Here is a 21118-nt window from a genome sequence, read left to right on the forward strand (position 1 = left end):
TGCAATGTAAGGAAGTGCTTCTAATCTTCGGGTCCAAACTGTTTAGTGACACACACTCACATTCTGAACATAATCACTTTAGACATGCTCCATATTAGGTTGGCTAAATTGAATTTAGAAACGCAGATTAGAAATGGTATGTTATTTTGTAATGTGAGAGAGACTTTGAGTGACAGCAAAAATAAAGTCACTCATTTTGTTGGCTAATAATATTATTGAAGTTCTTTTTAGCTTTATCTGCTTGTGGTTGATTGTAGGATTAAAGGGAGTTAACTTCTAATTGAATATACTAAATATAATCACTTTGGACATGCTCTGTGTTCAGTTGTCTAAATTGAATTTTTAAATGTTTAGTATGAATTATATGGTATTTTGTAGTGGGACAGAGTCTTGCAGTGTCCAGGGGAAAAAAAGCTGAATTGTTTTACTAGCTGGTAATATGTTTGAACTTTGATGTTAGTTTTATCTGCTTGTAAATGAATGTAGAAATAAAGGGAGCCAACTTCCAAATGAATTTGTTATTTTAAACAAAGTACTTGCAACGATCATGTGAAACAGACCTGAAGCTACTCAATTTTACTTCCATTAAATAAAACACTCCCAAAGAAGCTATTCAGCAAAACAAATATCCCAAGATGTGTATATGTCCATGTTTAAACATAACCTCATGTAAATACATGAGCCCATGTGTTCGGGCTGTGTGAGCTGATACCAGGATGCAGTCTCAGCTTCCAGCAGGAAACCAACAGGCGGAAGCTGTAAGTCTGTCCCTTCCAATTGCCATATAAAACCTGGGCACTAGACCGTAATTCAACACTCCTGGGTCAGCTTTGTTTAGAAAGATCTTGACAGAACCGTTTCCCACAATTTATCAGAACGATTGTGTCGACAATTTTTTCTCAGTTTGTCACTGACTTTCTTATCATGTGAGTATTTTTTTTGTTCAAGTCTCTCTTTGTTACTGTCTCAATGTTAGTCTACCGCAGGAATGTAAAAGACTCAGCCATCATTTCATCAACATTAATGCTCATGGGTCATTTATTTTCTTTTTTAAAGGTGTCCTGTCGGAGATTGTTTTGATTCAACCAGAGGCAGAGACTGGCCATCCCGCAGGCAGCCTGAAACTGACCTGTAAAACCAGAAGCTTCGACCTGAGCAGCTACAGCATGCACTGGGTCCGCCAGGTTCCCGGACAGGGTCTGGAGTGGCTGCTGTACTACTATAATTCAAACAGCAATAACTATGCACCAGCGATTAAGGGTCGATTTACAGCGTCCAAAGACACTTCAAACAACATTTTCGCGTTGGACCGCCATCTATTACTGGGCAAGAGACCACAGCGAGAGGAACCAGGGCTGGCCTCGTTCAAAAACAGATTGAGGGAACATTTTGTCAATTCCATCACAAACTGACGGTCAGTTTGAGTTTTGAATGCAATTATATCAGCTGCGATCTGAAGCAGACCTCAGGCTGCCTCTTACAAAACTATCAAAGATGAACTGTACCATTGAAACGAACAAACTGGTGACACAATGGGACAATGTTTTAGGCATGTCGTATGTACTGCTAACACTTCCATCAATTAAATGCTCAGACAAAATTTTAGTTTTAATATATCTGACAGCTCAGGAAATCACTGCTAATTGTTATGTCAACTATGGCATCATTCTAAACATGATCAGTACAAAATGGCTCTTTCAAATGAAAATTGAGACCTTGAGTAAAGAACAGAGAATGGGCGTACTGGTCTATATCATTGTGATACTACATTGGGTCACAGTGCTGTGCACAGCGACGTCCTCATACAAAAAAACACTGTCAAGTGTTTATCTCAAATTGTGATTTCTACAGTGGCAGGAGCGAGAAATAATGTGAGATGCATTTTAAACGCAATGCAGTCGTGCTAGTTTGTACAAATGTATAATTCATCTTCCGCCTGGGAACCGTCCAACCACAAGGGATGAACTCACATTTCTCCAGTTTCCTCATTTCCCCTCCCCCCACCTTGTCTCAGTCGATTCCCTCCAACTCAGCACCGCCCTCCTAACCTGCAATCTTCTTCCTGACCTCTCTGCCCCCAACCCACTCCGGCCTATCACCCTCATCTTGACCTCCTTCCACCTACCACATCTCCATCGCCCCTCCCCCAAGTCCCTCCTCCCTACCTGTTATCTTAGCCTGCTGGACGCACTTTCCTCATTCCTGATGAAGGGCTTATGCCCGAAACGTCGAATTTCCTGTTCCTTGGATGCTGCCTGACCTGCTGCGCTTTCACCAGCAACACATTTTCAGCTATAATTTTTTTTCCACCTTCTTCGTGTTGATTGTCAAGTTAAATGTAGACCAAACCTGGAAAAGTATTCCAAGCTTTCAAAATACAATGAATAGTAAAAGCTGAAATTATGCACCAAATCATTTTTAGAGGAGTCTGAATCACTGCTTTCTAGGAAGTGAAGAAATTATCTGCATTTTACAGTTTACAGTCTATCATAGTATTTGACACAACGTGTCTCACAGTAATATAACTGGATTACTGGGGCCAAGGGACCATGGTGACTGTGACTTCAGGTAAGAACTTTGAACTTTCTTAATGACTTTTTAATAACTTTCTATTCATGTGACTAATTTCTGAATTAAATGAAGCTAAGATTCTGTGCTGAGTTTGGTTTGGTTCGGATTGATTTTTGTTCAGACTGATTTAAGACTTCAGTTAAGGCTCAGCAAATAGTTAAAATGGTGATGATGGATTCAGTTGCTCGGTGTATCTCTTTTTTTATCAGATGGGCATTGTATGTGGCTGGGTTACTTGATACACCTAATGTCTCTTAATCAGTCAGCTATCAATAGTCTTAAATGTCAGTGACACCCTGACTGTGAGTTTTGTTATCAACAGCAAACGCTAAGAATTCAAAGATGTTCAAGATATTACCAAAAAAGGTTAAGATATGCTAAAATATCATTATTCATTTCTTTAATATATGTTCTTACCTGATTATATTTTCACATTTATTTTGTTAATTTTGTTGATGACAAGCGGGTTAGAAACTGTCATAAAATGTTTTTGCAGTGCTATATTTCATTCTGTTGATTAGATTCTGAGTTTGTTTCACTTGATTCTGTTGAATTGAGTTGATTGGACTTTGGCTTTGTTTTAGTTGATTCAGTTTGAACTGTATTGATTGGATTCTGACTTTGATTTTACTTTGTTTTGTTGAATTATGTTGATTGGCTTTTGAAATGGTTTTATTTGATTCTGTTGAATGGAATTGATTGGATTCTGATTATGTTTCATTCAAATCTGTTGTTTAGAGTTGATTGGATTCTGATTTTATTTTCCTTGATTCTGTTGAATTGTGTTGATTGAATTCTTATTCAGTTTGTGAAATTGATCTGCGTTTTTGTGCTTCCTGTAATTGGTGTTTTCTTTCTGGTGAGAAGATTGACTCTCTGGATTACTTTTCATTACCAATATATGTGAAGTTCTTTTGTTTTTCATGAATCATTTCTGCATTTGTTAAACTTCTATGACACATTTTGCTCTGATACATTTGATTGAAAACATTACATCCATTTGTAATAGTCTGAAAAACAACTTAAGGCAGAAATCCGGAAGTGTGAGAAATGAAAAGAAAAGAGTTTTTATGCTTTGACTTTAGAAAAAAAAATCTCAGTTCTAATTGTAAACTAACTGAATTTTGTTTTGAATAGCCTCATTCAAAATAAAATTTGGGCTAAAATCTGAAACAGCAGAATTAATCAGATTACGTAATTGAAACTAACTTAAAATTATAATGTGGTAACATTTGTTCATTCAGTAATTTTGTTTTGAACATGAAGTGATTAATCAATATATGCCTTCAACCGCTCTACTGTGCGCTGCACAAGATTGTCACGATCAAGAAGGGTGTGCAGGTTGGAAATAAATTGAATAGTTGCCAAAAACGTTACAGCTTTAAGTGTTCAGTCCCCTCACAAACAAGGTTGCTCTTATGACTTGTTATTTCTATTCAATTTAATCATTAGTTTGCTTGATTCTGAGCAGTTTTGTTAGACTTCAATGTGTTTTTGTTGTGAGGTTACATCATGTTCTTGGTTCTGTTGAAAATGTTTGCAGAGCTAGGTCTGCTGCAAACACACCGTGTTGTGATCTGGTGATCGTTGATCTGTTGAGGAGGGACTGTGCTTGGGTAACATTAAATGTGTTATATTTGGGAAACCATTTCTGGTTTCTACATTGTTTTTGCAATGTTAACACGGTTGGTGACAGTGAACTGCTCCAGGTTCCTTATTCAATGCAATCAGCATGCGAGTTAAAATTTCATAAAGCCTATTATTAAATGAAAGGCAAATCGCAAAGGTTTTAGAAATGGAGGGAAAACAAATACCTTTGGGCGCCATTTTTATTTAAAATAAATAAGGAAGGATTTATCTAATCCATGCTTTACAATCCAAATTCAGAACTCAACTATCTAGTTCAATCACAAGGTCTGTCTTTAAACAGGTTGCAAGTCATAGAGAAATATAAATAGAATTTCAAAAGTCTAATGATCTAATAGTTCTTGCTCTTGAGCAAAAATGCCATGACTGTGCTATAATTGATCAGGAAACACCTTTCAATTCCACTGTACACTACATATATATTTTTCTGGCTGCAAAAGATGATTGGCAAAGACCATTTGGAAATTCTGCTCAATTCTATGAAGAACAGATCAGTTTCACTGCTTTGATCAGTTTCACACACAACTTGAGTTAATTAATTGTTATATCCCTGTTTAAACTGGATTTGCAGGATAAAAATAAAACATTAACTGAATTATTTAATCTGTGCAGTGCTTTAGGTGTTCCCAATCTGTGCATTTTAAATAAATAGTTACATTTTACAACAAAATATTAGCTGAAGAGTCTTTTGTTCGGAAACAACTGCTATACAGAATTATGTGATCAAGGCCAAATTTTGAATTAATTAAAACAATCCACTCATGACCTCGCAGGGCAGCATGGTGGCTCAGTGATTGGCATTGCTGCCTCACAGCGCCAGGGTCCCCAAATCAATTCCACAGGGTGACTGCCTGTGTGGAGTTTGCACATTCTCCCTGTGTCTGCGTGGGTTTCCTTCGGGCGCTCTGGTTTCCTACCCCAGTCCAAAAGATGTGCAGGTCAGGTGATTGGTTGTGCTAAATTGCACATAGTGTTTGGGGATGTGTAGGTGAGGTGCATTAGTCAGGGATAAATATAAATTAGGGGGAGTAGGTCTGGGTGGGCTACTTACTGTTCAGAGGGTCAGTGTGGAATTGTTGTGCCAAATGGCCTGTTTCCATACTATAGGAACTCGACTCTTAAAACCATGGGAGTACTTGCTGCAAACGCAGAGAATCCATTTTACGTCGATGTGTTCAGACATTTGCAGAGTTCATAAATTTGCAGAAGATATGAACCAGGGGATAACAGAGCACATTGTTTATTCAGAAACTGAAAATAGAGTAATATTTATTTTAATCAATATACTTGACCGATTTATTGCAATTTAGCGATCAGAAGGAATCTGCTCACATTAGTTAAGTGTGACAATCATTTATATTAGATATATTGCAGTATGTATCAGGCCATTTGGCCCAACAAGTCCACACCGACACTCTGAAGAGTAACCCACCCAGACCCATTCCACTACCCTATATTTACCCCGACTAATGCACCTAACACTGTAGATAATTGACATGCACATCTTTGGATTGTGGGAAGAAATCCACACAGATATAGGAGAGATTGTGTAAACTCCACATAGGCAGTCACCCGAGGCTGGAACCCTGCCTGTGTACCTGGATCTGTGAGGCAGCAGTGCCCACATTTACTTAAACATCCGTAAAAGCGGGCAACTCCAGACAGAAGCATGTTTTCAATTCATACCTTTATAAAATATTTTCGTTCATTAAAAGCAGTTAACAAGAAAAAGACCTTGCCCTAAATCCTTCAACAGAAATGCTTTTCAAACTGGAATGCAGTATTGACTTTATGCAGTGCATGCAAAATCTCCTCATTTCAAGGAACGTTTTAAGAATATGCAAAAATAATTTGGGCAATAATCCATTTCCTCCAGATCTGTGTGATATTTCCCACCTCAATAATTTTGTTAAATGCAATGACTTATGAAATTTATTAACTCAGTGGTTATTTATGTTCATTGTGAACACATTCTCGCTCACATTAATCCACTGGATAGTTCCTCTGATTAATGTTCAACTATCGTGAATATATTTGACGTGAGGAGCTGAGCAATGATTAATCTCTAGGATTAAATCTGTTGTACAGTTTGTTTCAGTGCTTTCTCGGACTAACTTGTCAACGGTCCTGACCATTTGTAAATTGTCCAGTTCAGATTCCTGAATCTCAGACAGTTCAATTTCATCTCGGGCTTCAAAACCACATTTATCTGCCAGAAATACAATATTCCATTAGGTGCCTCAAAACTGAGAGCCCTGACTAAGTTATTCCAATCAGAATGAACATTTCAGGAACAAAAGGCAAATACCAAGAGTTTTGAAATTGGTTGTTGGCAGCAAGAGATATTTGATTGAGTGAGGCAGTGAGAAATATGCTACATATTTTCTTTGTGCCTCTGTTATGCATGACATGTTTCATAGCACAATGTTGAATCAGATTTTTTTTTGCATCTTATTATTTGAAAACCTATTATCAGCTTTTAATGTCACTGGCAACGGTCATATTACACTTCAAAACATTTAAATCTTTTTCAAACTAAGTAGACCGTCTGGTGCAGCAACATTCACAGGGGAAAGAGGAAGGGGGTTCTTGGGTGAAATCCAGTGACAGTGAATTGATGGCAATGCAATTCCTAGTTTTATTCCTCTGTAGTTCCTATAGAGTTGAACAATTCGGAGCTGCTGTCAAAGTATTCTTGGAAAAATGTTGAAATGTTACTTTCATTGTACAAACATTCTGGAACAATCCCTGGTTGTTGGAAGGTGTTAATAACTAACATTGTTTATATATTGTCAAACAGGCGGGCTGTGTTCTCCGTGATAGTGTCGAGATCATTGTGTTCAGGTCTGTTGTGAAGTTGTAGTAGGGTCCCTGATTCTGTGCGAGGTGGCCTCTGTTCACTAACAACCTGTTAGAGAGGTATGTAACACCATCACTTATCAGGTTACTTCAATACAAGAAACCGGATTGAAATGTTTGGGTATTTGTTGGAATTCCACTCACAGAGGCCAGTGAAATCCATTCAATCACTATCCTGACTTGTGTCGCTTAGATATTAAACAGTATTTTGGTGGTTAGCAGCTTTTTCCAGATCAATATTTGTTCACAAGATTTTGGGCATCTCCAGATACGGTTAATGGAGTAAGTGCTCAAAGAAATCCCAGCTTTTGACTTACTTTTCTAACAATATCATTTATATCTAATCCAGAATGAATCATTTTCGAAGTATATTTGATTAGATTATGCTTAGGCTGTTTTACTTTATATTAAACCAGTGCTGTAGCTGAATTTGATTGTTCAGTACTGTGAGGGTTCCGCTGAATCCAACACTTGCAGCAGATGGTGTTAGCTTTTCAGTTGGTCTTCAGTTGCTATCTCAAACCTTCCAATACCTCTACTAAAATCATTTTTCCAAAGGAGTCAAGCCAACACAATCCCTGTTTATCTCAACAGGTGTGAGCTTTTGTGCCAAAAACATGAAAACAATTTGGTGAAGAGGGGGTCTCTGGATGCAAAAGGTTACCCTTGCCTTCTCTCCACAGGAGCTGCCAGACCTGCCGAGTTTCTTCAGAAATTTCTGTCTTTATTTTGGTTTTCTAGCATTTAAAGTTTGTTGTTTCATTGAAAAAGAAGTTCTGCTCGATTAAACACGTTCTTCAGAGAAAAGATGCACTTGAACAAATTGCGAATATTCATAGATATTAATATATCAGAGAATCATTGAATTTGACCGCCCTGATCTAAAGCTGTAGTTTCACAAGAAACTGTTACGAAGTAACAACACATTCCAGAGTGTAATGGCTGCTGTAGTTGGATGAGGGTTATTTTGATCACTCAAATGGAGAATGTCAATGATCCCGTTCCTAATAATCAACAGAATTTTTATTAATGCATGTGTGATACAATTAATTTGTTGAAATATTTTAATAAAATGTGTTGAAGGCCAGTACTAGCTTAATGCATGACACAATGATAGGAAGGTAGGAGCAAGTGGAGGGCACTCAGCCCCTCGAGCTGTTCTACCACTTACTTATCATGGTGCATTTGTGAGCTAAATCCACAGGCCTCCCTTCGGCTAAAACTCTTTAAAACCTTTGATTAACAAGAAAAACTATCCCAGATTTACTGATTCGACTGCCCATAACAAAGGGAGACACCATTTCTGAAAGACATTCCTCTGAGTACTGTGTCACAATAAGGCTGGAATTAATTTGCTCATGAAAGTAAACTTTAAATCTCTGACAATTTCCTATTGAAACATCCCAATCATCATATTTCATTAATTTAACACTGTACTTCCCTGGAATAAAGAAGCATAGTGTGTGATTGCCTTACTAAAAATGAGGAGAAAGTGAGCACTGCAGATACTGGAGATCAGAGCTGAAAATATGTTGCTGGAAAAGCGCAGCAGGTTAGGCAGCATCCAAGGAGCAGGACAATCCATGTTTCAGTCATGAGTCCTTCTTCAGGAATCATTCCTGAAGAAGGGCTCATGCCCGGAACGTCGATTCTCCTGCTCCTTAAATGCTGCCTGACCTGCTGCGCTTTTCCAGCAACACATTTTCAGCAGTTGCTAAAAATGAGGGAAGTTTCATTCCTAAGAAATAGCTCTGTTCATTCAGTGAAACCACAGTCAAATCACACAAAAGGAAACCATGATTTGGAGATGCCGGTGTTGGACTGGGGTGTACAAAATTAAAAATCACACAACACTACGTTATAGTCCAACAGGTTTAATTGGAAGCACGCTTGCTTTCGGAGCGATGCTACTTCATCCGGTGATAGTGGAGCGTCGCTCTGGAAGCTAGTGTGCTTCCAATTAAACCTGTTGGACTATAACCTGGTGTTGTGTGATTTTTAAAAAGGGCAACCATGTCATCTTGTGTAGTCATGCAAGTGCCTCAAATAATTTTCAATTCTTCGAGTGGTTGTTTGAATCTCTAGACAGCTGTGGAAGTGTCAGACTTTTTATATCGCCCTGGAAAACCAGTTGTCATCAGTCTATTTGAATTGCTGAAGTTTGTGTGGTTTTAGCACATTCACAGCGCTGTTAGGAAGTGAGTCCCATGGCTGTGATTGAGGAAGAGGAGACGGACAGGGAACTAGTTGAGAGTCAAGTTGAAGTCTGATTTGGAGGAAAGCTTTACATGCATGTGCGCCCTTATCCTCAAGGTTCACAATTTTGGAACATGCTGCCAAAGGGACATGTCAGCATGCAAAATGGAAGCTGAAGAAGGCATGTCGGCCTCTCAAGAAGGCTATTCCATTCATAGGATCATCATTAATCTTGCTGCTCACCAATCTTCCCAACACTCGATAACATTGAACCTGATTGTGTACTGTTCAACAAAAGAAAGGTGAATTCTTTTGGAATTCTCCACCACAGAAATTCATAGATTCAAGACTCATAGATTCCTGAAAGCTATCAAGTACCTCGTGTGTTGAAGGTGTTTGGCACATGTACCTTCATTGGTCAGAGCACAGAGTGCAGGATTTAGGGTTTCATGTTGTAACTGTCCAAAACATTGGAATGAACTGCCAGAGGAAGTGGTAAGTGCAGAGATAGGTCCAACATTTAGAAGACATTTGAACAGCTACAGGAACTGGATAGGTCTGGATGAATATGGGCCAAAGGCAGGCAAGTAGAATTAGTATAATTTGGGAACTCTGGTCAGCATGAATGGGCTGGACCAAAGGAACTGCTTCTGTGCTGTACGACTTTATGACTCACTGACTTTATGGTGGAGTCGGCTCAAAGTTGGAAGGTGGTGAGCAAGTGAGGGGCTAGATTGGGTATGTGGGAGAGTTTGGGCTGGCAGGCTGTGAGATGTTGGCTGGCTGCTGGATAAGCTTGCATGCACCCTATCTGGCAAGGTGACATCAAGGTAAATGGTAATGGTCACAGGATAATTTGGTCGAATTGTGCTTGGTAGGTGAAGTGTAGTTTGAGCTGAAATGCAGGAGGTCTCTCTTTGCCAGGGTGGCTTATGGAGAAGTGGGCAGGATGCCAGGCTGGTTAGTGTACAGATGGGCAGAGTGCCAGGATGTTTCGGGGGTGGAAGGTCACTGCAATGAAGTGACAAGTGGACGTGTTGTCAAAATGAAAAGCTCGGAGTCTGGCAAAATGGTAGGTTGTAAAGCACAGATGCGAGGTTTGGTGGTGAACTGCGTGTCAGTTTGATAGTTATTAAAGTTAAAGATTACTTGTTCATTTCTCAAATCATATTTATGTAAATACTCAGCTGTAACACTCCAAAGTCTCTGAACCTTAATGGTCTTCCATTTTTCAGAGGCCTCCAGAATTCAGATAATTGTAAATTAGATGTTTCAACTTCCAGACAATTGGCCTGAGTTCAGCCGTGACAATCATCCTCCCCGTCCCAGTGCTCAGCTCCTGCCTGTGCCACTGCTGCAGTGACCTTCCTCCCAGAGAAAACATTCTGCCTTGCATTGATAAGTGAGGAAGGCTCACTGGACCTGATTTCCAAGTACGGGGACGGCAAACACGAGGAGACACAACTTTAAATTGAGGGGAGATAGGGATAAGACAGATGTGAGAAGTAGTTTCTTTACTCATTGAGTAGTAAGGGTATGGAATGCTTTGCCTGCAACGGTCGTAGATTCGCCAAGTTTAAGTACGTTTAAGACGTCATTGGACAGGCATATAGAACATAGAACATAGAACATAGAAAAATACAGCGCAGTACAGGCCCTTCGGCCCTCGATGTTGCGCCGACAAAATCCTACCTAACCTACACTAGCCCAATAACTTGCATATGCCTAGCCAATGCCTGCTTAAATGACCATAAAGAGGGAGAGTTCACCACTGCTACTGGCAGGGCATTCCATGAACTCACAACCCGCTGCATAAAGAATCTACCCCTAACATCTGTCCTATACCTACCACCCCTTAATTTAAAGCTGTGTCCCCTAGTAACAGCTGACTCCATTAGCGGTAAAAGGTTCTCAGTATCTACCCTATCTAAATCCCTAATCATCTTATAAACCTCTATCAAATCTCCCCTAAACCTTCTTTTCTCCAATGAGAACAGGCCCAAGTGCCTCAGCCTTTCCTCATACGATCTTCCTACCATGCCAGGCAACATATGTACGTACATGGAATAGTGCAGGTGAGATGGGCTTCAGATTGGTCTGACAGGTCGGCGCAACATCGAGGGCCGAAGGGCCTGCCGTGCGCTGTAATGTTCTATGTTCTATGATTCACTCTGACTTCCCTCCGGGGGTACTGCCCGCTGTTGGGTATTTCCAGCAGCACGGTACCTAGTGGGGCAGCATACTGGTTCCGTGGTTAGCCCAGCTGCCTCACAGTGCTATGGACTCGGGTTCCATTCCAGCCTCCACACTGTCTGTGTGGAGTTGGCACTTTCTCCCCACGTCTGAGTGCGTTTCCTCCCACAGTCCAAAGATGTACAAGCTGGGGGAATTGCAAATTTGTTCAGTGATTGGAAGGTTAGTTGCATTAATTAGGGTTAATTGTAGCATAATAGGGTAGGGGAAAGGTCTGGATGCGTTACTTTTCAGAGGGTGGGTGTGGACTTGTTGGGCCAAACGGCCTGTTTGCACACACTGTAGAATTTCGATAAATCTGCATTTCCTTGGTTTGTATTTTGTGAAACTTCTCAGCTCTTCCCAGCAATCCAGTGAAAGTGGCAATTGGTGAGATCTTCAAACAGTTACTGGGGTAGGATCAGGATGTTCTTCTTCCTAAGTTATGTGTTAATGGTCAAGGTCGAGGGTATGTTTCTGAAGAGGGAACCAATGATCATGATCAGCAACTGGTAGGAAACAAAAATAAACTCTAGTTGCGCTGTAGACTTCAGCGGGAGCATGCTGGCAAACGGTTACAGCTGAGGATACATTTGAGTAACTGATAAGGTGAAATTATCAAAAATTAACATGGTCATTTTATTGTAGAGACACCATCTCCCTCCACACTTTATGGCCTGGTCTCCTCCTGTGAGGAGCACAACACCGGTTCTGTGATCTATGGTTGTCTGGCGATGGACTATTCCCCTGACGTCACCAAGGTAACCTGGAAGAAAGATGGGGAGCTGATCACGACTGGATTGAAGACTTACCCATCAGTGAGAAACAAGAGGGGAACCTACACCCTGAGCAGCCAGTTAACCTTGTCCGAGTCAGCGGTAGATTGCCCCAGCAAAATCTACTGTGCAGTTCAACACAGCGGGTCACACAAGACCAAAGAAATGTCATGTCCATGTACGTGTTGTGGGAACTGAGATCAACAGATCATCTGGGCTTAATATGAATAAGGCATTATTTATAATCAGTAAAAAGTGAGGACTGCAGATGCTGGAGATCAGAGCTGAAAATGTGTTGCTGGTTAAAGCACAGCAGGTCAGGCAGCATCCAAGGAACAGGAAATTCGATGTTTTGGTCCAGAGCCCTTCATCATTATTTATAACCATTTTCACAGAATCACATAATACAGCACAGGAAAAAGGCCCTTTGAACCATCCAGTTCACTCCGATCAATACCAGCCTATTCTAGTCTTGTACCAGCACATGATCCATTGCCTTGTGTGACTTGCGCTTGCAAGGATACATCTCAATACTTCATACTTATTACGAGGGGCTCAGTCTCCTAATGACTTATAGGTGCTGAGCTCCAGGCTAACACCACCCTCTGTTTGATTTTGTTTTCCCCTGAGATCCGCTTGGAACCTCCTGACATTACCTTCACTCTGTGCCCCTGAGGCATTGATCTCTCCATTAAGGGGAAAGGTTTCATCCAGTTTACCCTGTCTATGCCTAAATTAATTCTAGACATCATGATAATCCTCTCCAAAATTCTCCTCTGCTCCAAGGAAAACCCCTGTCTATCTAATCTAGTTTCATTACTAAAACCCTCCAACCCAGAAAAGATCCTGGCAAATCTCATCAATACTGCCTTCAGTGTTATCACATTCCTTCGATAGCATGCACACAACGCTTCAGTATGGCCTAACCAGTGTTCTACTAAGTTCCAGTATCATCTCCCTACTCTTCATTGTCAATGTCTAGGCTAATAAAAGCAAATGTCCTCCCACCTTCTTAGCCTATTTATCCAGACGACACAGTACTATAGGGGATATGTGGGTACATACACCAAAGATCCTCAGGCCTTTCCAGGGTTCCACCATTCAAAATGTCATACCTCACAGATTCTTCTGCCGAATTACATAACCTTACATTTATCCAGAATAATTTCCATTTGCAACTTCTCTTCACATATCCTCCTGCAATCTAAAGCCATTATGCTCATCACTTACCAACATGACAGTTTTCATTTCATCTGTGAATTCACTGGTTAATCCTCCTAAATTTGAGTCTCAATCATTGATATGTAAGAGAAATAGCAAGGAAATCAACACCAATCCCTACGGAACACCAGGAGACATAGATTTCCAGTCACGCAAACACCCGATGACTATTATCTCCTGGTCCCACCACTCAGCCAGTTCTAGATCCAATCTGTCAAATTAACTCGGATCCCATTGGCTCTGAATATTGCTATCATCTGAACATCGATTTATCTCTCTGAAAACTACTATAAAATTGTCACACATTACTTCCTCTCAATAAAACCGTACTGATAATTGTTGGTTTATCTTCCAAATGAAGACTAATGTCATTTCTCAGTAGTTTCCCTACAACTGAGACTAGCTTGGCAGATCTGTGTTTTCATTATTTATCCCTTGCTTTGTTCTGCATTACAGTGCAACGTTGGCTGATCTACATTCACTTGGCACAACTGCTAATTTATTGTCAACGACGCAACTATTTCATCCTTTGCATTGCTCAACCGCTTGGTATACTTTTCATCTGCCCTGGAAATATAACCACTTTTCATCCAGCAAGACAACACAGAACATCACGTCATGTGCCCTAATTTCTGAAACCACATCACAACACCTCTCCATGATTTCTGTCCCCACATTGTCCATCTTACTAGTGAACACTGACACAATGCATTCATTTCAACCACAACCTAATCCTCCGGCTCCATTCCAATAATAACACTTAATGGGCATTACAGTTTCCCGAATAATTATTTTATTATGAATGAGCCTGTAACATTTAAAAATATTTTCCTTTATTTTGACTGCTATTATTTTCTCACGGTTCCTTTTGCTCTTCTAATTCCTTTGTCTTTCAAGCTCCCCCTTGCACGTTCTGTACTCCATTCTAAGTCCTATTGTTTTGAGATTTCAGTGTAGACCGGAAGCCTCCCTTGTTTCTCTTTATCTCCCCCTCCATGCCTTTTGGTGTCCAGAGCCCGCTGCTTTCTTGGTCGCATGCAGTGGCTTCCAGGTAAATGTCCTCTCTGTGATTTTCCTATCTCTTTCTTAAATGTGTCACACTGCTCTGACTCAGATTTACCAATATGTGTCAGCTTCCAGTCCACTCTGGTCAAGTCATTACCCGATCTTACTAAAACTGTCCTTCCCCTTTTCCGGACTTTGGGCCAATTTCTATTCCTTTGCAGTACAATCTAAATCCAACTGATTTACGATCACTGTCTGCAAAGTGCTCCACCATTGATGTTTTACCCACTGGGTCGACTTCATTCCCAAAAGTTAAGTTCAGGTTCACACCTCTCTTGCAACGTCTGAATTAAAATTCTCTGTATTAAACACATACTTTTTAAAAATATTCTCCTGGGGGCATTTTCAGAATTGTGCTCCCTCTAAATTTTTGACAAAATGAATATCCAAGCCTATGCTGAGGAAGTTTAAAACCTCTTTTCTCATCCCCCTATTTAATTTACATTTCTCTGAAATTTACCCATGTATTTGCACTTAGTCTTTTGGACCTATAGTAAGGTCTATCATGCTCTCCCAGTAGTTATGTTTGCTGTATTTTGGTTTTGAAGTACTGTCCATTTGCCTTTGTTCGAGGAGGTATCCATGATTTCATTTCTCTTTACAGCATAAAATACTCTAGTCAGAATTGCGACAGAACCAACATTCTGTACCGCCCCCCCCCCGCCCCCATCCTTTTCCATCTTTCCCTGTCTCGCCTGAAGGCACTAAATCCTGGAACATTGAATAGCCACTCCTGCCCGGCTCTCAATATTTCTCCGTGATAGCAACCGCATTATTTCCTCATTTATGCTGGTATTGCATCTGCCTTGTTCATCACTCTGTCATTAAAACGAATACCATCCATCCAACATTGCTGTCTCCCTTCTGATGTTTCCGGCCTATAGTTTTTATGCCTCCTTGATTCCCTTGCTGTGTCCTTTAATTTTTGCCTTTCACATTGTCCTGCTGATCTTTTTGTGTGGATCCCAGCTTCTACAGCACTCTGCACAATTATGATTCTTGAATCCATTAACCACAAGAAACCTTGATGTATGAAAACTGATTGTATTTGTTCTGAAATTCGTCAGATAATTTATGCGAAGTGTTTCCTATAGATCCAGGTATCCTCCAACCAACTCTTCTCCTAACCGTGAGCTCCAGTGAAGAAATTGCAAGCATCAAGGTTGCAACTGTCGTCTGTTCAATCATCGATTTCCATCCGAAGTCAATCTCCATGAGTTGGTTGAAAAATGGCCGACCCTTGGATTCTGACTTCTTCAAGTCTCCCGTGTGTGAGGCAAACGGGAACTTCTCGGTGACGAGTCGGCTGATGGTCCCTTATGGTGAATGGTACAACAGCGAAGTCTATACCTGCCAGGTCACTCATGGGGAGAACATTCAAAGTAAAAACATCACCGCACTTCAGAGTAAGAGACACATACTGAGAGAGCTACAAATCACTCTGAACTCTGATGTGAATCAAACACACTAATTTATCAGGTGTAGTAAATAGCATGGTACAGCTTCTCATTTCCCAACATGCTACGGATCTTATTTCAGTTTGAGTGTTACATTAGCATTGCTCATAATTCAACATTTTGGCAAGTCAGAAAAGCATGTTTCCCTCTGTTGATGATAGATATATAGACAGTGAGCTTTGCAAATAGTTTGTTGCCTGATCATGCTGGGAGAGGCATTCAGAGTCTTGAATCCTGGCTGGTAGCTGCTTCAAGGATAAGTTTGGGAATGGAGGGGGATATTGGAGAGATATCTGATTGAAACATAGAAAATACTGAGAGACTGAGTTCAAGTAAACGTGGAATAGATGTTTTGACTGTTAGGCGAGACTAAGACCCAAGTGTACAGTCTCAGGGTCAAAGAGGCACCGTTTAGAACTGAGATGGGGAGGAATTTCTTCAGCCAGAGGGTGATGAATCTGTGGAACCTGTAGCTGCAGAGGGCTGTGGAGGCCAGTCTATTGTGTGTATTCAAGCCAGAGATAGATCGGCTCTTGTTTACTACAGGGAGAAGACTGTCGAATGGCCGAAACATCGATTTTCCTGCTCATCGGATGCTGCCTGACCTGCTGTGTTTTTCCAGCATCATTCTGTGCTAAACTCTGGATTGGCCGAACAGCCTTATTCTCATCCTCTATCTTATGATGTTGTGGTCTCAAAATGACGTGGTTAAAATATGCAGTGATCCTTGAAAATAAATCAAAATGCATTCAATGCTTCACTCCCTGCTAAGGAATGAGCTGTTGGCCTTGGACATTGTACGACATTGATTTTTAGCTGGTCCTGAGCTCTTTAATTTCATTTATGGGATCAGACCACAGACCAAGTGGGTGTCACATTTGATGAACTGGGATAAACGTGATCTCACTGAGCTTATTTAAGATGCTCTCTGTAATTAATAGATGAGGTGGGAGAATAAATTCAGGTAAGAATGCTACAATAGGGATTAATGAATGAAGAACGCGTGACAGGCTGATTTCGCTTGGTTTGGGGTGATGATGTTTACACAGTGAGTAGTGGATTTCTTTAAAATTAGTGTACACTTGCATCGCGTTTGTAAATTAATTTAAGATGCTTTTGTTGGTTTTTTTCTCCCCTGATCTGTGAAGAAATTAAAAAATGCAGCTTGGAAATAAAGTGAAAGTAAAGACCAGTCATGAACTAACTGAATGGAGTGAAAGACTTAAGGAGATAGGTGTCCTTCTCTATATCCAATGCTGTACTCAATATCTTGTTTTCAGATCTAGTCCAAACACAGCCCACGAGGAACAATGACATAAATTAGAGAATGACATCACACCAATAACGCAAAGTATTTTTGATCACGTTAAATATAATGAACAGAATTTCCATGGATGTTCCCTGCTCCTGTAATACCTTAGAACTCTGAAAAGAGAATAATTATTATTTATTATAATTTGTCCAAAATTTGCGATGTGATTTGGCAGTCAGCGTGACCAGCAGCACTTGCACCTCAGGGTTATGAACATGGAAATGAACTCATTATATTCAGATTACTCTTGTCACACGTATCAATAGATGGTCTTAAGTGAGAGACAAAGTCTGAAAGAAAGGTAATTCCATGGGTTACATGATGGTATTTTCGATGATTTTACTTTTTTCCACAGGCTTCACTTGTTACAAAACCAGCGTTCTTTGGGAATAATTACACAGTCTATGTTATAGGTAATCACAAATCAAAATACATCAACAATAATAAGCATCGTTTCAGCAATGGTTGGAGTTGCCATTTTGAAGGTGATGTCTTCACCCTGTGAAGAAGTAATCTGAAGACTGGGTGTTTTTATCATAAGTAGTCATTTTTCATTGAAGTCTGGTTGAAGATTTGTAGCTCGGGTGTCCGTTGTTGGTTCTGTTCGCCGAGCTGGAAGTTTTTGCTGCAAACGTTTCGTTCCCTGGCTAGGGAACATCATCAGTGCTATTGGAGCCTCCTGTGAAGCGCTACTTTGATGTTTCTTCCGGTATTTATAGTGGTTTGTTCTTGCCGCTTCCGGGTGCCAGTTTCAGCTGTAGTAGTTTGTATGTGGGGTCCAGGTCGATGTGTCTGTTGATGGATGTTCTTGCCGCTTCCGGGTGTCAGTTTCAGCTGTAGAGGTTTGTATATGGGGTCCAGGTCCATGTGTCTGTTGATGGAGTTTGTGGATGAATGCCACGCCTCTAGGAATTCCCTGGCTGTTCTCTGTCTGGCTTGTCCAGAGAACAGCCAGGGAATTCCTAGAGGCATGGCTTTAATCCACAAACTCCATCAACAGACACATGGACCTGCACCCCATATACAAACCACTACAGCTGAAACTGACATCCGGAAGCGGCAAGAACATCCATCAACAGACACATCGACCTGGACCCCACATGCAAACTACTACAGCTGAAACTGACACCCGGAAGCGGCAAGAACAAACCACTATAAATACCGGAAGAAACATCAAAGCAGCGCTTCACAGGAGGCTCCAATAGCACTGATGATGTTCCCTAGCCAGGGAACGAAACGTTTGCAGCAAAAACTTCCAGCTCGGCGAACAGAACCACAACATTTTTCATTGACTTTGATTTTTCTTTCATAGAAGATACCGAGTGCCACCCTAATACCGTTAAAATCCTCCCACCACCATTAGAACAAGTCTTACTGGGGACGACGGTGACGTTAGCCTGCGTTGTGTCAAATCTTGCTTCTGGAGTCAATGTGACCTGGAAACAAGAAAAGAAGCCTGTGAAATCAGAGATTGCTGACCAGCCTGGACAGAATCCTGACAGCGTGATCAGCTAATTAGACATTTCGACTGAAGCCTGGCTGAGTGGTGTTACATTTGAATGTGTGGTGTACCAGCAGAATCTACCGACTCTGCTGAGAGACTCCATCCACAAGGAGAAGGGTGAGCAGTGAGATTAAAACACAAAGGATCCCATGTGTAATCCAGATCCAGTTACATCAATGGCAGGCTTTGATTAGTAATGAACAAACACCGTTGGGAGCATTAATGATGCATCTGAAGGCAGGATAGCTCAGTAGCTAATTAAGAAGAAGACTGACCAAAGTGTATTCTATTCTTATTAAGTCAGATAAGGTGGGAAGAAGCCTGGGTTGTGACGTCACCATCAGCAATGACAATTGGACAGAATGCCCTTGTTGTGGGCTGGAAACATGGAGGCGACTTTCACATTAAACTTGTTACTTCTTTCCCTGCACAGAATGTGTACCATTCTGCTCCTTTAGAAAACGAAAGTGAATAAATCCCAAATTAAAAATGTTGTATTTTGATATTTAGTGAAATTGTGATATTGGTTCAGGATGTTTTTGGATGATTTATATTTGTCTCAAATATTCTGCAGTGATTAATCCACTGGAGCCATCAGTGTCGGTCCTCCTGCCACCAACAGAAGGAATCTCCGCTCAGAGGTTTCTCTCCCTCACCTGTTTAGTGAGAGGTTTCTCCCCCCAAGAGATCTTCGTCAAGTGGACAAACAATGACAAGCTGGTGATTCCCAGTAACTACAAGAATACCGAGGTGATGGCGGAGAGTGACAACATCTCCTTCTTCATGTACAGCCTGTTATCCATTCCAGCGGAGGAGTGGGCCAGCGGTGCTTCTTACTCCTGTGTGGTGGGACATGAAGCGATTCCATTGAAGATCATCAACAGAACAGTCGATAAATCTAGCGGTAAACCGAGTTTTGTAAACATTTCACTTGCACTAATGGACACTGTTAATTCATGTCAATAAAATATCAATGTTGCATTTAATAATTCAACAGAAGAAATAAAGTGTTTTTTTTTCTCCGGTTGTGAGATAAATACTGAATTAGTTGTTTCTCACTCTGACTTACACTACATCTGTGTAGTTAAAGTGGATTATTAACAGGTGTAAGACGAATGTCTTGTGCAGTTAATGTTCCCTGCTCAGATACACCCTGGGTCAGAGACAGAGTAAAGCTCACTCATTTCAGGCTTGCGCCAAGTACCTTACCCATCCTAAATCTCTCTGTGACATAATCTGACAATATCCATTTTATGTCAAGGGTAGGGCACGAGTTTTGAACTTGGCGTTGTTGATTCCCCCGATTGGACATTCTTACAAAATTCATGTCAGTTTTAAACTGCCACATTGCACCAATTGGAAATGTAAATTTAAGACACTTTAAAATGAAATTTGATTGGAACTTACCAATCGTAAAGAGTGCAGAGCAGTTTGAATGTAACCTTTGTTTCTGGGGAACTGCCAGGGATCTTGTGCCAGCGCATGAGTTGACAGAATGTAGCTTCACTTTCACACCAAAGAGAATCGATAGATAAGTTGTTGTGGAGCAGAGGGTAGGGGAACGATGAATGGTCTGTCCTTTTGCTCCCTCTGCAGAGTTTTCATGGTAGATGTCCTCTGTAATGTAACCCAGTTACTCACGGGAGCGGACAGCTTCTTGCTTACTGTCTAAAGTTTTAACATTTCCATGCAAAATAATACCTTTGAAACATGTTGGACACGCTTGGCTCTGTTAACAAATGATTAACATTGATTCCCATGATCCAAAACTGGTGTTTACATCGTCTCGGTTTGAATTCCATAGTTTTGTCTCAGTTTTCTGGAGCACATGGGATCAGTTCTGGTATTCGAATACCTGATATCATTTTGTTTCACACACTGAACACAAGTAGACATTTTCTAATAATCATATTCAGAAATGTTATCTCTGCGGCAGTGGGGATTTGAACTCACACCTTTTCTCTCAGAGACAGAAATTTTATCACTTCAACAGAAGAGTTGCTCATAAAGTGCTTATCTCTCCATGACGATGGGAAATGTTTCCTACAAGGTCAGATCTAATTATAGGCAATCCATTAAAATTAGAACAATAAATTAGAATAATAAAAATTGCAGTCTGGTATAAGAACAGATGCAGAGAGATGATCGCAAATACACACGTAATGACACATATACGGGCTCTCACCTAAAGACACATATTTATGTGCACACTCAAATGTGAATAAGGATAAGATGTCACACATGCATACTCGCACAGAGCCACACATGCAAGTGGCAC

At 40.6% G+C, this 21118-nt stretch overlaps 1 pseudogene; it reads left to right on the plus strand.

The window, feature by feature from the left end:
* Positions 1–21118, plus strand: part of LOC132821395 (Ig heavy chain C region, membrane-bound form-like) — a 35684-nt pseudogene that overhangs the window by 13010 nt on the left and 1556 nt on the right.

The sequence above is a fragment of the Hemiscyllium ocellatum genome, chromosome 13, assembly GCF_020745735.1.
Source record: "Hemiscyllium ocellatum isolate sHemOce1 chromosome 13, sHemOce1.pat.X.cur, whole genome shotgun sequence".
In the NCBI taxonomy this organism is placed as follows: domain Eukaryota; kingdom Metazoa; phylum Chordata; class Chondrichthyes; order Orectolobiformes; family Hemiscylliidae; genus Hemiscyllium; species Hemiscyllium ocellatum.